This window comes from Cupressus sempervirens, chromosome 10 (genome assembly GCF_028749045.1).
Source record: "Cupressus sempervirens isolate cs-2001-9-10 chromosome 10, ASM2874904v1, whole genome shotgun sequence".
Taxonomy (NCBI): domain Eukaryota; kingdom Viridiplantae; phylum Streptophyta; class Pinopsida; order Cupressales; family Cupressaceae; genus Cupressus; species Cupressus sempervirens.
This window is the reverse complement of record NC_143127.1, coordinates 246,918,532-246,933,318: the sequence shown is the minus strand read 5'-3', so window position 1 is coordinate 246,933,318 and position 14,787 is coordinate 246,918,532. Positions and strand designations below refer to the sequence as shown.

At 34.1% G+C, this 14,787-nt stretch overlaps 1 pseudogene; it reads left to right on the top strand.

Annotated features, from left to right (window-relative positions):
* The first annotated feature begins 1,458 nt into the window (after positions 1-1,458).
* Positions 1,459-2,323, top strand: LOC149533550 (monothiol glutaredoxin-S11 pseudogene; annotated as a pseudogene).
* Positions 2,324-14,787: the final 12,464 nt, after the last annotated feature.

Below are 14,787 nucleotides of genomic sequence, written 5' to 3'. Positions count from 1 at the left end.
GAAAGCAACAACTCACAAGTCACAACCATAGCTAGTAAATGCCAATAAAAAATTCAAAACCTAATAAAACACACAAATAAGTGAACAACAAGAAATAGTAATACAATTAATCCATTACATTGCTCCAAAGGCTCTTATTTTAATTTCTATGTCAAAAGTATTTCAATTTCTATATGGAAAGTGACAACTCACAATCAATGGAAAGTAGTAACTTACAAGGAAAGCTAGTAAGGTCACATTGTATAATTTATACCTAGATGATGAAGATCGGGATTCACTTGTCAGCTTTTGGAATTATGAAAATGTTTAAAATTATTGATTCCATGTCTAACAGTAAATTTCTAGGGAAAAAAATTACACCAATGATGTCACTTGAAAGCTTTGAGGCAATTTAGTGAAGTTCTTTTAAGTTATAAGTTATAATTATAAAACTTAATCTCTTTTTCAAAAAAATGATTTTTTATTAGTGTGATGCATGGTACATTATTCAATTCACCTTTTTCTTCTAGCTAGCTCCACTAGTAAATTTTCAAACAGAAATGCCAACTACCATTTTATTCCCTCAAATAAGCTCCAAATTCATTAAAAAGAAAATTTTATCTCAAAAGTGGCAACATAAATCCCCTTCTCAGCACTTGAGCCGATAACTTTAATCATTCTGCTAGCAACCATAAATTTTAAATAAAATAAAACAAAAATAGTAGCTAGATAATTGCATCCTACAAAATTAAAGTCATTGATTTGCCTTAATATGAACCATAATCTATTTTAACAAAATTAAATGCTGTGATCCATAACATTTCAAATGAAAGATCTCAACAGAAGAACTGAGAAGATTTTTTTTAAAATTACTTATTTATTGGCAAATCTATTGAATTAGGTCATTGCATCTATTTCAACAAGGAAAGCTCTATGAAACAATTGGAACAATGGACCAAATACTACAACACAACATAAAGGAAGAAGTACAACTAATTAACCAACCCTCTAGTTACTACCACCTATTTAAAATACAAAGATTACAAAGCATCCATGCACTCACTTTATCAACATATCTTGTTTGTGTTTCTGTTTCTGTCATTTCCATCTCCCTCTTTGTTTCTATAAGTCATGTATATAGTATAAATAAATAAATTGCATGCACCCTCAAGTTAAGATGCATGAAGATTGTAGGTTATATATAGTGGACATTAATTGATGTCTAGACCTTCAAATTATGTTATGGGTATGACCCTCTCTAAGCAGAAAAAACCTGGAAACATAAAGTCTAGGACTCATAGTTCCTCACGAATTAATCTGTTAAGAAAAAAATTTGAAAGGGAATCTCTTTTTTTATGCACGCCCTTCTTCCTTAATGCTCCTTTTCTCTTCTCTCTCTCTCTCTCTCTCCAATTTTGCTCCATAAGTATTCATTCTCACTCAAGTTTTTCTATAGCTTGTCAGCAATCTTGCTCAACCATGAGGTCGACCTTTCCACAACTATATTGTAAGGGTGAGTTGCTTAGAGGCTATGATGTCACCCTTGAACTATGTGAAAGTGGGGAACTAAAAGAAATATTTAAATACCATGGGTTGCTCTTAATTGCTCATGAGTCTGGTGAATTAATTATAAAAGCTACTTCTGTTGAACCCAAACCTAAAACTACTATCTTAGAGTTTGATAATGCTAATATAGTGGAATCAACTACTATAAGTGAATCATTAAGTTCTTAGCTAGTGAACATCATTAATTCCAACCCAATCATGTTATTTATAAAAAGACACTCCTGAAGTGCCATGTTCTAGTTTTAGTCGAAAGTTTGTTGAAATTCTTAGAGAGGAAGGGCTAGAATTTGGGAACTTCAACATTCTAACTGATGAAGAGGTAAGACAAGGTCTTAAAACATATTCTAACTAGTCTAGCTATCCACAGTTGTACATAAAAGGTGAGCTTATTGGTGGATTAGATATCATGATAGAAATGCACAAAAGTGGAGAGCTGAAAAATATTGCCTCAAAAAAAGGAGTCCTATCCAAAGAGTCACTCAATGATTGGTAGAAAAAAATAGTTAATTCTTCTCCTCTCATGCTCTTTATGAAAGGCACACCTGATGCCCCTTGATGTGGCTTCAGCTCAAAGGTTGTAAATGCTTTGAATGAAGAGGTTTTAGACTTTGGTCATTTTGACATTTTGAGTGATAAAGAAGTCAGAGAAGGCCTGAAGACTTATTCTAATTGGCCAACATTTCCATAGTTATATCACAAAGGTGAGCTTATTGAGGGATGTGATATTGTTTTAGAAATGCACAAGGTAGGAGACCTAAAGTTATCCTTGACAGAATAGAACCAATATGTAAAAGGGGATAAATATTCTAAACATAAGCTTATCTGGTTGTTGACCTTTGGTTTTTTGGTACTATTGTATGGCTTCATCCTTTATTAGGTTTTCCAAAGAGAGAGAAAGTAGGATTCTGTGAATAATGACTCAATTTTTTTAATTGTTAAAGGAACTGTATACTGTTTAACTCATCTCAACAACTTCTACAACTCTTTGTTGCATCTATAATGCTAAAAATTGGTAATTTAGGTGCGAATGAAGACATTAATTTTATTTTTTTTAATATTTTGACTCATAAGACCTTATTTTTTACTGCATAGCTTTCAAGTTGCTTCTGTTATGTTAATTGGGTCTCCTTTCAATGTTGATTTTCATATTTCATGGCTAATATGGTAGATATTATTATGGGGATTCTTGAGCAATTAACATACAAATTTTATTAATATATTGTCTCATGTCTTCTTATTGTTGAGCTTGGACTATTGGTACTTGTGTTTGTGAGTGTTTCTTTCCTTGGAATTAAATGGAGATGAGCATGATGCCATATGTGTTTCTATCTAGTCCAATATTTACAATAGTAATTGAAGGAAGACAATTTTTTGCATGAACAAGTGAAATTGAAACGGTATTAAACTACACTATTATTTATTGCATGCCCACTATGTGGCAAAGACACTAAATTAGATTTGGTAAGTTTGATGCTTATTGTTTTGGACACACCACAAGATATGTGACTTGCACTAAAATCAATCAAGCACACTTAGTTCTAAGACCATATGAAGACTGCAATATGAGGGTAGATGTGAATGCCAAAGATTGTGGTGTAAGAATGTTGACATAAATGAAAAATGTTTAACATGCCCACAAAAATACTTAAAATATAGTACAATATAGCAAATGAACTTCACAAAAAAGGGAGCCAAGAAAGGAGATGGGGAGGTCAAATTCATCTAAATCGAGCAAGTCCAACCCAGTAATGGAGTAATCCAACCCACGGAGCAAGTCCAACCCAAGAACGAAGATGGGGAGGTCAGATTCACCTGAATCAAGAAAAGCCAACCCACTAAGCAAGTCCAACCCAAGAATGGAGTAAGCCAACACTGAAGAATAATAGTATATTGGGGTCAGGAAGGAGGGGAAGGCAACTTGCAAGCCTGTTACTCATGATTTTCAACCTACACAGGAATGAAGCTTGGCCTACATAACGCATGAATATATAATAATAATTTCACACATTTTCTTTGTTATGACATTTTTGACCAACTTTCAATTTTCTTTGTTATGTGATTGAGTTGGTCAAAATTTTGACCAACTCGGGAAAAATTAGGACATTTTTGACCAACACAGGGATGAAAAATGAAAAAAAAAAGAGAAATAATAGCTTTGGTCAAAATTTTTGGTAGAAAAACAAGTGCAAATGTACTATTCTTGGAAAGGGCTACCCAAGAAGAGAGAAGGAGAAGCTCTACCATTACACTACCATCTATTCCCAAGCAACCTATTGAGGTTAGAACTTCAAAGGATGAGCAACAATAGTGGATGGATTAGCAAGAGGGGCAGGGAACATATATTTTCAACATATCTGATTTCAACTTTATGCCAGTAGGAATTGAAATGGTGGGCTATAAAATATGAGATACACCCACAAACCAACCTTTGGGAGAGGATTTGAATAAAATGATACCTCTACCACAAGGATCTTTGGGTACCTCACCAACATCATTTTAGGATTTTTCATTTTTGGACAAAGGCTCAGCCACTCCTCTCCCTTCTATTACCAAAGAAGAACAAGCAAGGTGTGAAGAAGAGCCAAAATAAAGGCTAGCCAATGAAGCATCAAAGGAAGGACAAATACTTGAAGAACCTCAGCAAACTTCTCAAGATGTAGAGGCGAGGAATCAGTTACGATAGATATAGGGACACCAAATCTAGATCTCTCTCTAATGGAGAAGACTCTGGAAAGGAGGAATAAGGGAAAAGGGCCTATAGGGAAGTCCTCCTCTTTAGCCAAACATACGTTTCTCCTATGGGCACTGCACTAGCTTGGTTGAAGAGGGAGGTTATAGTTCGACATAAGAGGTAGATGAACTTGGATGAAGAGGAGAGTATGGATGTGCTAGTAGAAGTAATCTAGAGACATGAGCCACCCATGGGTGATGTACAACAATTGACCTTCATAATGAACAATTTAGATCATGACTTACTTTCTCATATAGTCATTCCTCCTCCACATCCTAAGACCAAAGATTTGAATCCTACAGACTATTAAATTAAAGAAGTCCTATTAGGAAAGCCCACAGTAGTTACAACTAAAGTAATGATCACTACAGGTGTCAAAGAGGTGTTCGGGCATTTTGATGAAAATGAGAATGAATTGAAAAAACTACACAAAGAGAATGAGCTACTAAGAGGATATCTACATGGAATTGTAGGTCTATTGGATCAAGATCACCTAGAGGTTAATCTTGCTATGGCACTAGAAAGGAGAGATAAGGGGAGTGTCCAAGTTGATTCATTTTTAGTAGCATGTCATCAATGATATGACAATTTTGAGTAGAAAGGTGTAGAGATAATACAAGCTAATTTGAACATGTTGCATAATGTTCATTCTAATGTAGAGAAATTGATATCTATAGTAGACTAGGATTTTGGCTTATGGATGAGGTACATACCTAGGGAAAAGACCTTAAAGCACTCCAAACAATAAAAGATCAAAGGTATCATACACTCATAGAAGTGTATACAATAGATGAGATTGATAAACTTGAGGATTGGATTGAAAAGATAGCTGCTGGAAAGAAGGTCAAGGAAGAACTTCATGAAGGTATTTAGAAGTTAAAAGGCTAGTCTTAAGAGAAAATTTTAGATGTAGATAGGTATTATGATGCTATTTCCCTTGAGATTTTTGAAGATGTGTTGAAGACGAAGCTCAAGTCAGTGGAAGCAATAGTTGAACAATTCCAAAGAACTTTCTAGGATGCTTCATCCGATGAAGATATTAGGCAAGCATTCAAGATTGAAGAGGTATTGTTGAAACTTGATGGTAGACTTGAAGATTTTTTGGAAAATTGAACGGATATTTGTAATAATCAACAAATAGTTAGACACAAATATGAGGCTTTAGATTTGTTGGAATCTTCCCAAGTGATGAAGATTATAGAGAGATTTAAAAGTAAACATCCAGACATCAATTTGGTATAAAGGGGAAGAAAACCTAGAAGCTAGAAATTTGATTTTAACACTTGGGAAAAAAAATATATTTGAACTTGCCACTAAGGTGCATTGCTCCAAAGGTGTGCTGGAAGTTTTGAAGAAGTCAAAGGTGCACCAATAGTTAACTGCTAGTTCCAAAATTAGAGCTTTTCATGCATCAAAAATGCATTTTGACCACAGTTTAACTCCTAGAAATATTTAGAGAAGGTTGAGATTTCATTTTTAGAGCTTCTAGTGACTCCCATACCCTCTTATAGCTTCCTTCTTCTTATCTACTATTTCTTTCTTTGTTTTAATACATGTAAAGGCTCATGCACCCATTAATTGATATAAACAAGGGTGGAGTCCTACATAGCACATTTAGAGAGTTAGTTTATACATAATTAGATTTGTTTTATTAGTTTTAAGCATATATTTGCATGAAGAGATCTCTCACTCTCAACACAATTTGAGGATATGATTTCTTATAAATTCATGAATGTAACATGTATTCCAAGCTATTTTTTTTATGCAATAATATATGCTATTGGTGCTCTCATTTTGATTGTAGTTATTCTTGATAGAGTGTGTTATTTTTGTGGATTCTTGTTCATGATAATAATAGAGCCAATAGTCTTGTTGTGTTGATTTGATTGTATGATATTTTAGTTCTAGTGTTTGTCATGTGTTGATGAATTTTGCTGACATACCAAGTTCGAGAAGAGATTACCGTATTTTTCCTACATAGCTTCTCATCTCGCATGAGTGCACATTTTGTGGCCTTATGATTTGATAAGAAGAGAAACATCTTTCAATTTTACTATATTCTCATCGATGATTGCATCAGTGGATTTGAGGAAGCATTGCTCCTACTTTCATTAGTTTCTTACCCAATCTTTTCAATGATTTAACTCGTAGATGTGTTGTTACTGTGGTTTATGTCTATTAGGAATTTCTCTTTCATGTTGTTTGCTTTCATCTATCATTACCATTTTTATTTTATTTTCTTTAATAACACTTGGTTAAATTAGGAATTCATATAGTTGCACTATAAGATTGCATTCATTTAAAAATAAAAATACCAAAAACATATGTCTTTTTGTGATTAATTTTGAAACAACAAGTAGATTGATCATCTTATCTAAAATTGGTTCAAACGAGCAAAGGCCTCCTTGTAAACAAATACATTTATCTTCAATTCAGCAAATTCTAGTAGGTTGCAAGATCACTCAAAACTTTGGAGATGATTCCATATCAACTTTTCAAGAGAGGAATCCGAAAGGATTCTTGTCATTAAGCATCATGCAAAATGATAGCTCAACACCATAAAAACCCAAATGATGTAAAATTCGATATCACTATTGACATTAGGTCTTAACACTTAGTCAATTGGTTTTATTGCTACCAAGTTCTATAGTTTTTACTAAGCTTATCATTCATCTAGTAGTGTTAACCAAGTGTTTCAATTGCTACTAAGCTAAATAGTTAGATTGTAGTTCATGTCGAGTTTCATAGTATCTACCAAGGATTTGAGATAGATTCTAGTGCTTTCCAAGTTCTACAATGTCTACCAAGCTTTAGAGGAAAAACATAGTGTTAATCAAGATCTGTAGTGTTAACCAAGTATATATGTGTCTACCAAGCTTGTAGTGTTAGCAAAGAGAATTTAGTTTTTAACGAAGTCATGTAGTGTCAACTAAGTGAATTTAGTATCTATCAAGTTTCTTGTTGTTCATCAAGTCATATAGTGTTGACTGAGTTCCTACTACTTGAAGTGATTAGTATGGATCGAGCTTTAACTTCAACTAAGTGCTAGATTTTGTTGAGTGTTTACAGTGTTTGTCGAGTGTCATAACATCAACGAGTTTTTCTTCAAAACTCAAGTTACAATAATGGGCTGACTTTGTGAATTATGATGAATTTGGTATTGTAGCCAACTCTATAAGACAATTAATTAGATTGATATATATGTAATGTATTGTATCATATCCAAATGTAAGTAAGAAATGAGTATGTGAACAAGTAAGAAGTGGATGAGTGTGAACTAAAGAAAGCTACAAGAAGTATATGGTATAATAAAGACTTATCTATCACAGTCAAGTGATCATTGTAATTCAAGGAATCTCATTCAGCAAATCAAAGTTGTAGATCAGAGATTAGCTACTAATTCATCCTAACAAGTGCATCAATCAAATCCTTTAATTGGGTGGAATTAATAGTCTTTTTCTAAATCTCATAATAGAGTGCATACTTCATTGTATGTTTGTAAATCCTTTAACAAGGTGGAACTAATAGTCCTTATTTCTCCTAATAGGGTAGATCACTAGAATTGGTCAATTGTAAGCCTTAACAAGCCAACTTTATACTGCAATACTAAAACTTGTGGGTATCATCCCCACCCTAGTTTTACTTTCTATATGGAATGTTTCTAGGTCACCATATCTTGTGTCAAAGTGTTATGAATGTTATTGCTTTCATTCTTTCATGCATGCAATTAGATCAAAATAATATATAAAGGATTAATTGGTGAAGTAAGTTTAAAGTTTTATTGGTTCTTAATTTACCCCTCCCCTCTTATTAACCTAGCCTACCTTATATTTCAAACAATTGGTATTAAAGAATTTGGTTCTTGTCAGCTATTTTTGCCCTCTTGACAAAATTTGAGTTTTACCTATCAAGAATGGCCAACAGTCATATTTTCAAATGTTCAAAGGGTCCAATGTTATAAAAGATATACTTAAAACCTTGGGTTATGTTTTATATCCTAAGTCTTCAAGTGCTTTCATGTTATAAAGATCCTGGTGGGCCCACATCTTCTCATCCATATGATCTTCCATGATCAATTATCATCGATTTTTCATTATCAAAAGTTACACAACCAAAAGTCATAATGACATGGTGATAATGTGACACATGTCTAAGTGGGGCCTCTTGTTTTGAGTCATACACAGTAATTGGTAAAAATAATGTATACCATTGATCATATCTGGATCTACAACTATTGTTATACTACTATAGGAAAATGTATGTTGATTTTTGATAGCAAGATATTGATGATGTGACATGTGGACATGTGTGACCTATTTTAGCTATGGGCCAAAAAAAAAAGGGTGTTAGGATGAGTTAGTTTAATACAAGGTTTTCATTGTTCAGGGTACTGACAAAGATCAATACATCTTTAGGACCATTCAATTGAAAGAAGATGTGCAGCTATCATTATGTTGCTAACCAAAAATGCAAGCTCATTTTCCATAGCAACAAAGTGATGATGCAACATGTGTCTCACTGAGCCTAGGTGGTGAGTAAGAAGTGGTAGTTAACTTCATTTTCACAAGGTCATGGCCATTTTATGTTACATTGATTTCAGGCTACGAGTACATGACCAAAGCATTCACCAGGGTGCAATAGTTAGTGAAAAATGTTAAGGACAAACCACAAAGAAGCGATACCAATTAGCTTGAGTTCATGGTTTCCCAAGGTATGACAATTAGTTAAGATAAAAATTGGCAAAGCTATGACTAGGGTAAGGTCAATAGGTCAACATAAAGGTAGAAGAGTGGTCGGGTGGAAAAATGATAAAATATGATGGGTCCACATGGCAAAGCCTAAGGATTGACTCTAGTTGACCGATGACACAACTAACTTGGTGTGCTAATAGTAAGAAAGAAACAACTCTTAAATGGAAACTATGATCTCCTTGATCATCCATAACCACTCTTTGATGTTCCCCATGCCTGATAAATGTAAAGGGACACCCCATCACCACCTAGTTATCCATCTACCCAGTCAGAATGATAATGGCCATCATTTTTGTCTTCTCAAGGTTCTATTTGGTGAATAATATGGTTTTCTTGCTTCTAGATGTGTACCATGTTTAGATATTTCCAAAATTCATAGTAATTGTTCTTTGCAACCTTAAATACAGTTGTTCTGTTTTTCCTTATGGTAGAAGCTATTTGAGTTATGCTTGCACTATAAAAGAAAATGTTGGAGCCCTTCGTAGGGTGGGTCATTTTCTTCTCCGATTCTATAGCAGTAGTATTCTATACTCTATTACCATAATTTCCTCTTGTCTATGAGTGAATGTAATCCTCTACCTTACCTCATTCATCCATCAATATTAGTATAAAATCTTCTTGCCTCTGTTGATGTTTTCTTTTCATTCTTCAATCTGCATAGTCATATCTACTCTTGCCTTTGGATGTTATAGAGTGAAGTTCCTTCCTTGTGTCATTTCATTTGATTTTTTTTATCTATATCTAACTGTTGGATTAAGAAAAATGTTGAATCAGTGTGTTTTGAGGTTATATTGATGTATAGTGCATTACTAAGTAGAGATATGACTGGACAAACTATTTTAGTGTATCACCCTCTTTAGATTAGATTAGGTAGTTTTGCTTTCATGCATTCTTTCTCCCTTTTCCTCTGAAAGAGTAGTTAGGTATGCCTTGATAGTAACGAAGCAAAACTTCTTAGGAGATTCAATCTCACAGTTCAAGTTCCAAAACTTGGATATTGTTTCCATGTTTCACAAGGTTGCATTTAGGTAAAAAAATTAGGCAACAGTGCAAGTTTTTGTCACAAAAATTCTCACATTAGAAGTTTAGTAGCTTGAGAAAAAATTAGAGGCAATGGAGGTATACAAGCTATAAAAGGCTATTGAGAATGAAAAGTTGGATCTAAAATTGGCTATTGGACAACTCAAGAAAGAAAAGGAGTAACTCTCTCAATCCTTACAAAGAAGGATGGATCTTGCAGAAAAAAATGATGACAATCTCTATATTGAAGAAAGAATTGAAGACTTATGCCCAGAAAGAAATTTAGCTGAATTTGATGCAACAATCAAAGGCCTACTTGTGAGGAATCTCATTCTTCAAGAAGAATTAAAAAATTTGAAAAGAAAGAAAAAAATTCAATTAGTCATATTATGTGAAGTCGTGGAACAAAAGGACAAATCCAATGAAGAGATGGAAGAAAAAGACAATGAAATCAATCAATTATCCCTTCGGCAAATAGAATTTATTGATCAACTCAATAATGCAAATCCAAAGCTTATCAATCTGGGGATAGCGAATGAAAGACTATAGAATGATCTCAGCATGGAAAAGAAAACCAATGAGAGAATGATGAAATCTCAAGAAAACGTGAATCAATTAAATGACAAAAGTCAATATAGACACAAAGGCAAAGCTAAATTAGGATACATAGATAAAGGTGAATCGTCTTAGCAAGAAGCTCAAAAGAATAAAAGACCTACTTGCAATCATTGTGGTAATACATCAAATAAGTATTGGAGCAATGGTAAAGCAAAATTTTATGGAAAGTGTTGCAACTGTAATAAGCATGCTCATAGAGCAAGTGAATGCACAAATAAACCTAAGTTTGAAGGAAAGTGTCACAATTACAACAAACAAGGACACAAATCTTTAGAGTGCAAGACCAAGAAGTTGAGCCTAGCAAATAGAATTGTGAAAGCAATATTTGATTGGGATTACAATACATGGTGTAGACATCACTATTGTGGTGAGTTTGGACACATTGGAGAAAATTGTGTAAAATATCACATGAGGAAGAGAGACACTACAAAGAGATGTTTTGTATGTAAAAAACTTGGACATCTTGCCAAGAACTATATGAACCATAGAAGAGTTGAAGATGAAAAGAAAGCCAAAGGTGACAACATTAGAAAACAAATGAAGTAGTAATGGGTATAGAAATCTCTAGAGAATACAACCAAAGTTATTAAGTTGGCAACACCCAAGTCAATGAATTGGATGCAACAATCACTTTGACTTAGTTCCCCATGGAGATCATTAGAACTGTGATTCAGAAGAAGTCATCTAACATCAATTCTAGCCAGTAAGAAAAAATATCCATATCAAGATTTAAAGATGCACAAGGATCACTGAGTGATGATGAAAGTTTAAGACCTTACCGAGCAAGGTTGACTCACAAGACCTCATTGAGCAAGGTTGGGATGCACTAGACTTTACTAAGTTCAAAGTTTTCTCTAAGTTGGTAGTTCCTACCAAGTCAAGAGACCTTACCAAGTTGAAGGTATATTCCATTAAAGATCAGGTTGAGTGGAGAACAGCTTGTCACCGAGCAAACATTTGTATGAAGCATTAATGGTGATTGTAAAGAAAAAAAAATTTTAAAAGGAGAAAATTCATCTAATCATTTTACCATAAATTTTTAGAGCTATTAGTGAAGAGAAATTTTTGAGCCCATGAGCGATTTGAAGCAGCAATTGGTGAAGCATATTTTCATATTGAAGAATTTATTGAGTGAATGGCATCTTCAAGAAACAAAGTGAAAAAGTATTTGAAGATGTTGATTCATGTAGTGGATTACAAGGCTCCCACATTCAAACTAGCACTAGCAATTGCAAAGGCACTTGGACCAGTTGAAGCGTAGTCACAAATCTCTCCAAAGGTACTTCTTGTACATGGTATTAGGTCATTTTATCACTATTCAACTTAAGAGCTTGGAACCCTAGAAATGAACTAGATATTCAATGAACTTTATGTGGATGGTGTTTTGAAACTTAAGCATATACACTTGGAGATGAAGGGTTTGACACACATTATGCATATGCTATGAGATTTTCAAGGGAATTGGATTAGATACATCTTAAGAAGAGTTCACAAGATACATTTTTGGTTGGATCACCCTAGCCAGATCACAAAGAAGATGATACACAAGATTACTGGGTTGCTAATGTTGAATAAAGCTAAGCCTATGAAAACCCTAGGTCAGGTTGAACTAACAAAGAGAATTCTTATCGAAGGTATGGCAAAGGAATCAAGCTTAATGGAGTGACATATATGAAAATCAAGTTTGGGATACATGTTATTGCTCATAAGTTATATAGCTCAAATAGATAGAACAACATTCATTGTGAAGCAGTTGACCTAATGCTAAAGGTGGTGAAAAATAATTTATCTTTTGACCTTTCTGAGCTACTATTGAGTCGATTGGGCAAAAACATGGGGAGTATTTGAATCTCCAAGAACAATCTATGTAAGTCTGGTTCTCTTTTAACCTACTTATTCTTCTATGTTCAAAAGTTTTTCCCTTCTAAAGGAATAGTGGTATGGAGGAAAAATACACCTATATTGTATCAAATTAAAGAGATCATAGCTAAAATGGGAAAAAACTTTGAAAGTATAATGGATGCCTACTTTGAAACATTCAAAGAGTAGACACAAAGAAGATATAGGATTCCTAAAAAAATAGTAGAAGACTATGAGTAGGACATTTTTTTTTGTTGAATGTGACAAAGTTTACATTCAAGCAGTTAGGCCAAGAGTGGCATGGGTAAAACCTTTGGGTTATGAGGTAAAAATTGATGACAACAAAGAGATTATTGAGGCTCTCTTGAATGAGCCTTTAGATCCAAAGGAAACATACTTTGGAACATATGAAGAGACCAAGGCTAGGATAGAACTTGAAATCAAGCTGCCCCAGGCAGTAAACAAAGGAAGAAAGAGGATAGAGAAAATCATGAAGAATCCCAAGTCATCAAGATCTCCTCTTATGCTTACTAAAGGTAAAGGAGATGACATATATGAAGATGAAGATGAAGAGGAAAATGCAAAGGAAGTAGAGCCTAAGGAGGAGGAACTACCCAAGAAGGAAGGGAAGGTTTTAATAACAAAAACTTGTAAAGTCTTCCCCTATTGTGTTCACAAGGATTTCCACCAAATCAAAGAGAAAACTAAAGTTAGGTGATCAAGAGGATGAAGCTAAAAATATCATATTTCAAAAGACTACCCCTACCTTTGAAGAGAGGCTGAACAAAATAAAAGGAGGAGGAGGCATGGTATCCTTCAAAACACTCAAATATGACACTAGGAGTGCAGAAGAGAAGAAACTTTTTGAAGAGGCCCTAGTGGCACAGATGGAAAAATGGAAGTATCCCCCTGATGAACTGGTCAGACAAGTTCTTGATGCAATCCTAAAAGTAGTTACACTAGTTTGGGAGAATGCACTCAATGTTGCTACATTAGAGAACAAACCTTGAGGCAACTTATGTTTAATATATTAGTCAAGGAAGTCAGGGAATCATTTAAGAAAAATGAGAAGAAGCTTAGTCCAAAATTCAATACATTGTTGATCCTATCTAAGGACATTGAATCATGGTGAAGTCTAATACTATTGCATGGAAAAACATCTATGGGTTGCACAAGCCTAGTGATAATGTTGTGCAAATCAATGATAAGGATGGAGAAGAAGATGTGGCAAAGGATAATGAAGATGCATAAATAGAAGATGAGGAAATAGAAAATCTAGATGTTGATGATGTTGATGAGGAATAAGAACAAGAAGCTATAGGAGGAAGTCTTCCAAAAATATAGAGTATTGAGGATACTAATGCAGAGAAGATAGTAGCAGAGATTATGACTTCCCTTCCTCAGTCTCCTTGTGAAGCCTTAGTGAAATCTAGCTTAGAGAAGGCTTCTACCAAGTTGGTTGAGGTTAAAACTACATTTCCAAGCACCAAAACAATCTATGGAGTTACTTTACCAAGTACCTCAATGAGTGAAGTGTCCAACACTTCATCTACCAAGCAAGAGGTTCAAAACATTCCAACTTAAGGCTTGATCAAGCAACAACAAGGTATTGTTTTTGTTAGTGTTATTTCTCCTATTCCTACATTTTTTTATGTTTCTACTATTTCCACATTTGTCTTCACCATGGCCAGTACAATGGCAATTCAGACTCAGTCTCAACCGAGCACTAAAGTTTTGAACAAAGGAAAGGAAATTGTTCATTATATTATAGATAAGGGTAAAGAGGAAGAAATTGATCTGGATAAGGACATTGTTATTCCAAATTGAGATACCTCTAACCTTACCCCTAAAGAGATGGATACCCTTGGGGAACTTTGGAAGAAGAGAGAAAGGTAAAAAAATCTTAGAGAGGAAGGGAAAAGGAAAGATTAGGTACTTGACAGATCTCGAGGCATAATTACTAAAGGAAGAAACTAGAATTAGAGCCACACTTGCAGAAATCCAAGGCATGATTCTTCCAAATATGGATGCACTAAAAATGCATGTTGTACATGCAAAGACACTCATCCATGGCAATAAATTTTCCATAGCTGATCACATGATGGAACTTTCAAAAAAGGTACAGATAGCCTTGCATGCATCTAAGGTATTGCAATAGAATTGGGACACAACCATGACAATAATTTTGAAGGTACATAGTAATTTCTTGTAATATTTTGGTATTAACTTGTAAATATTTTACACCTTTAGAATTTATGTCAA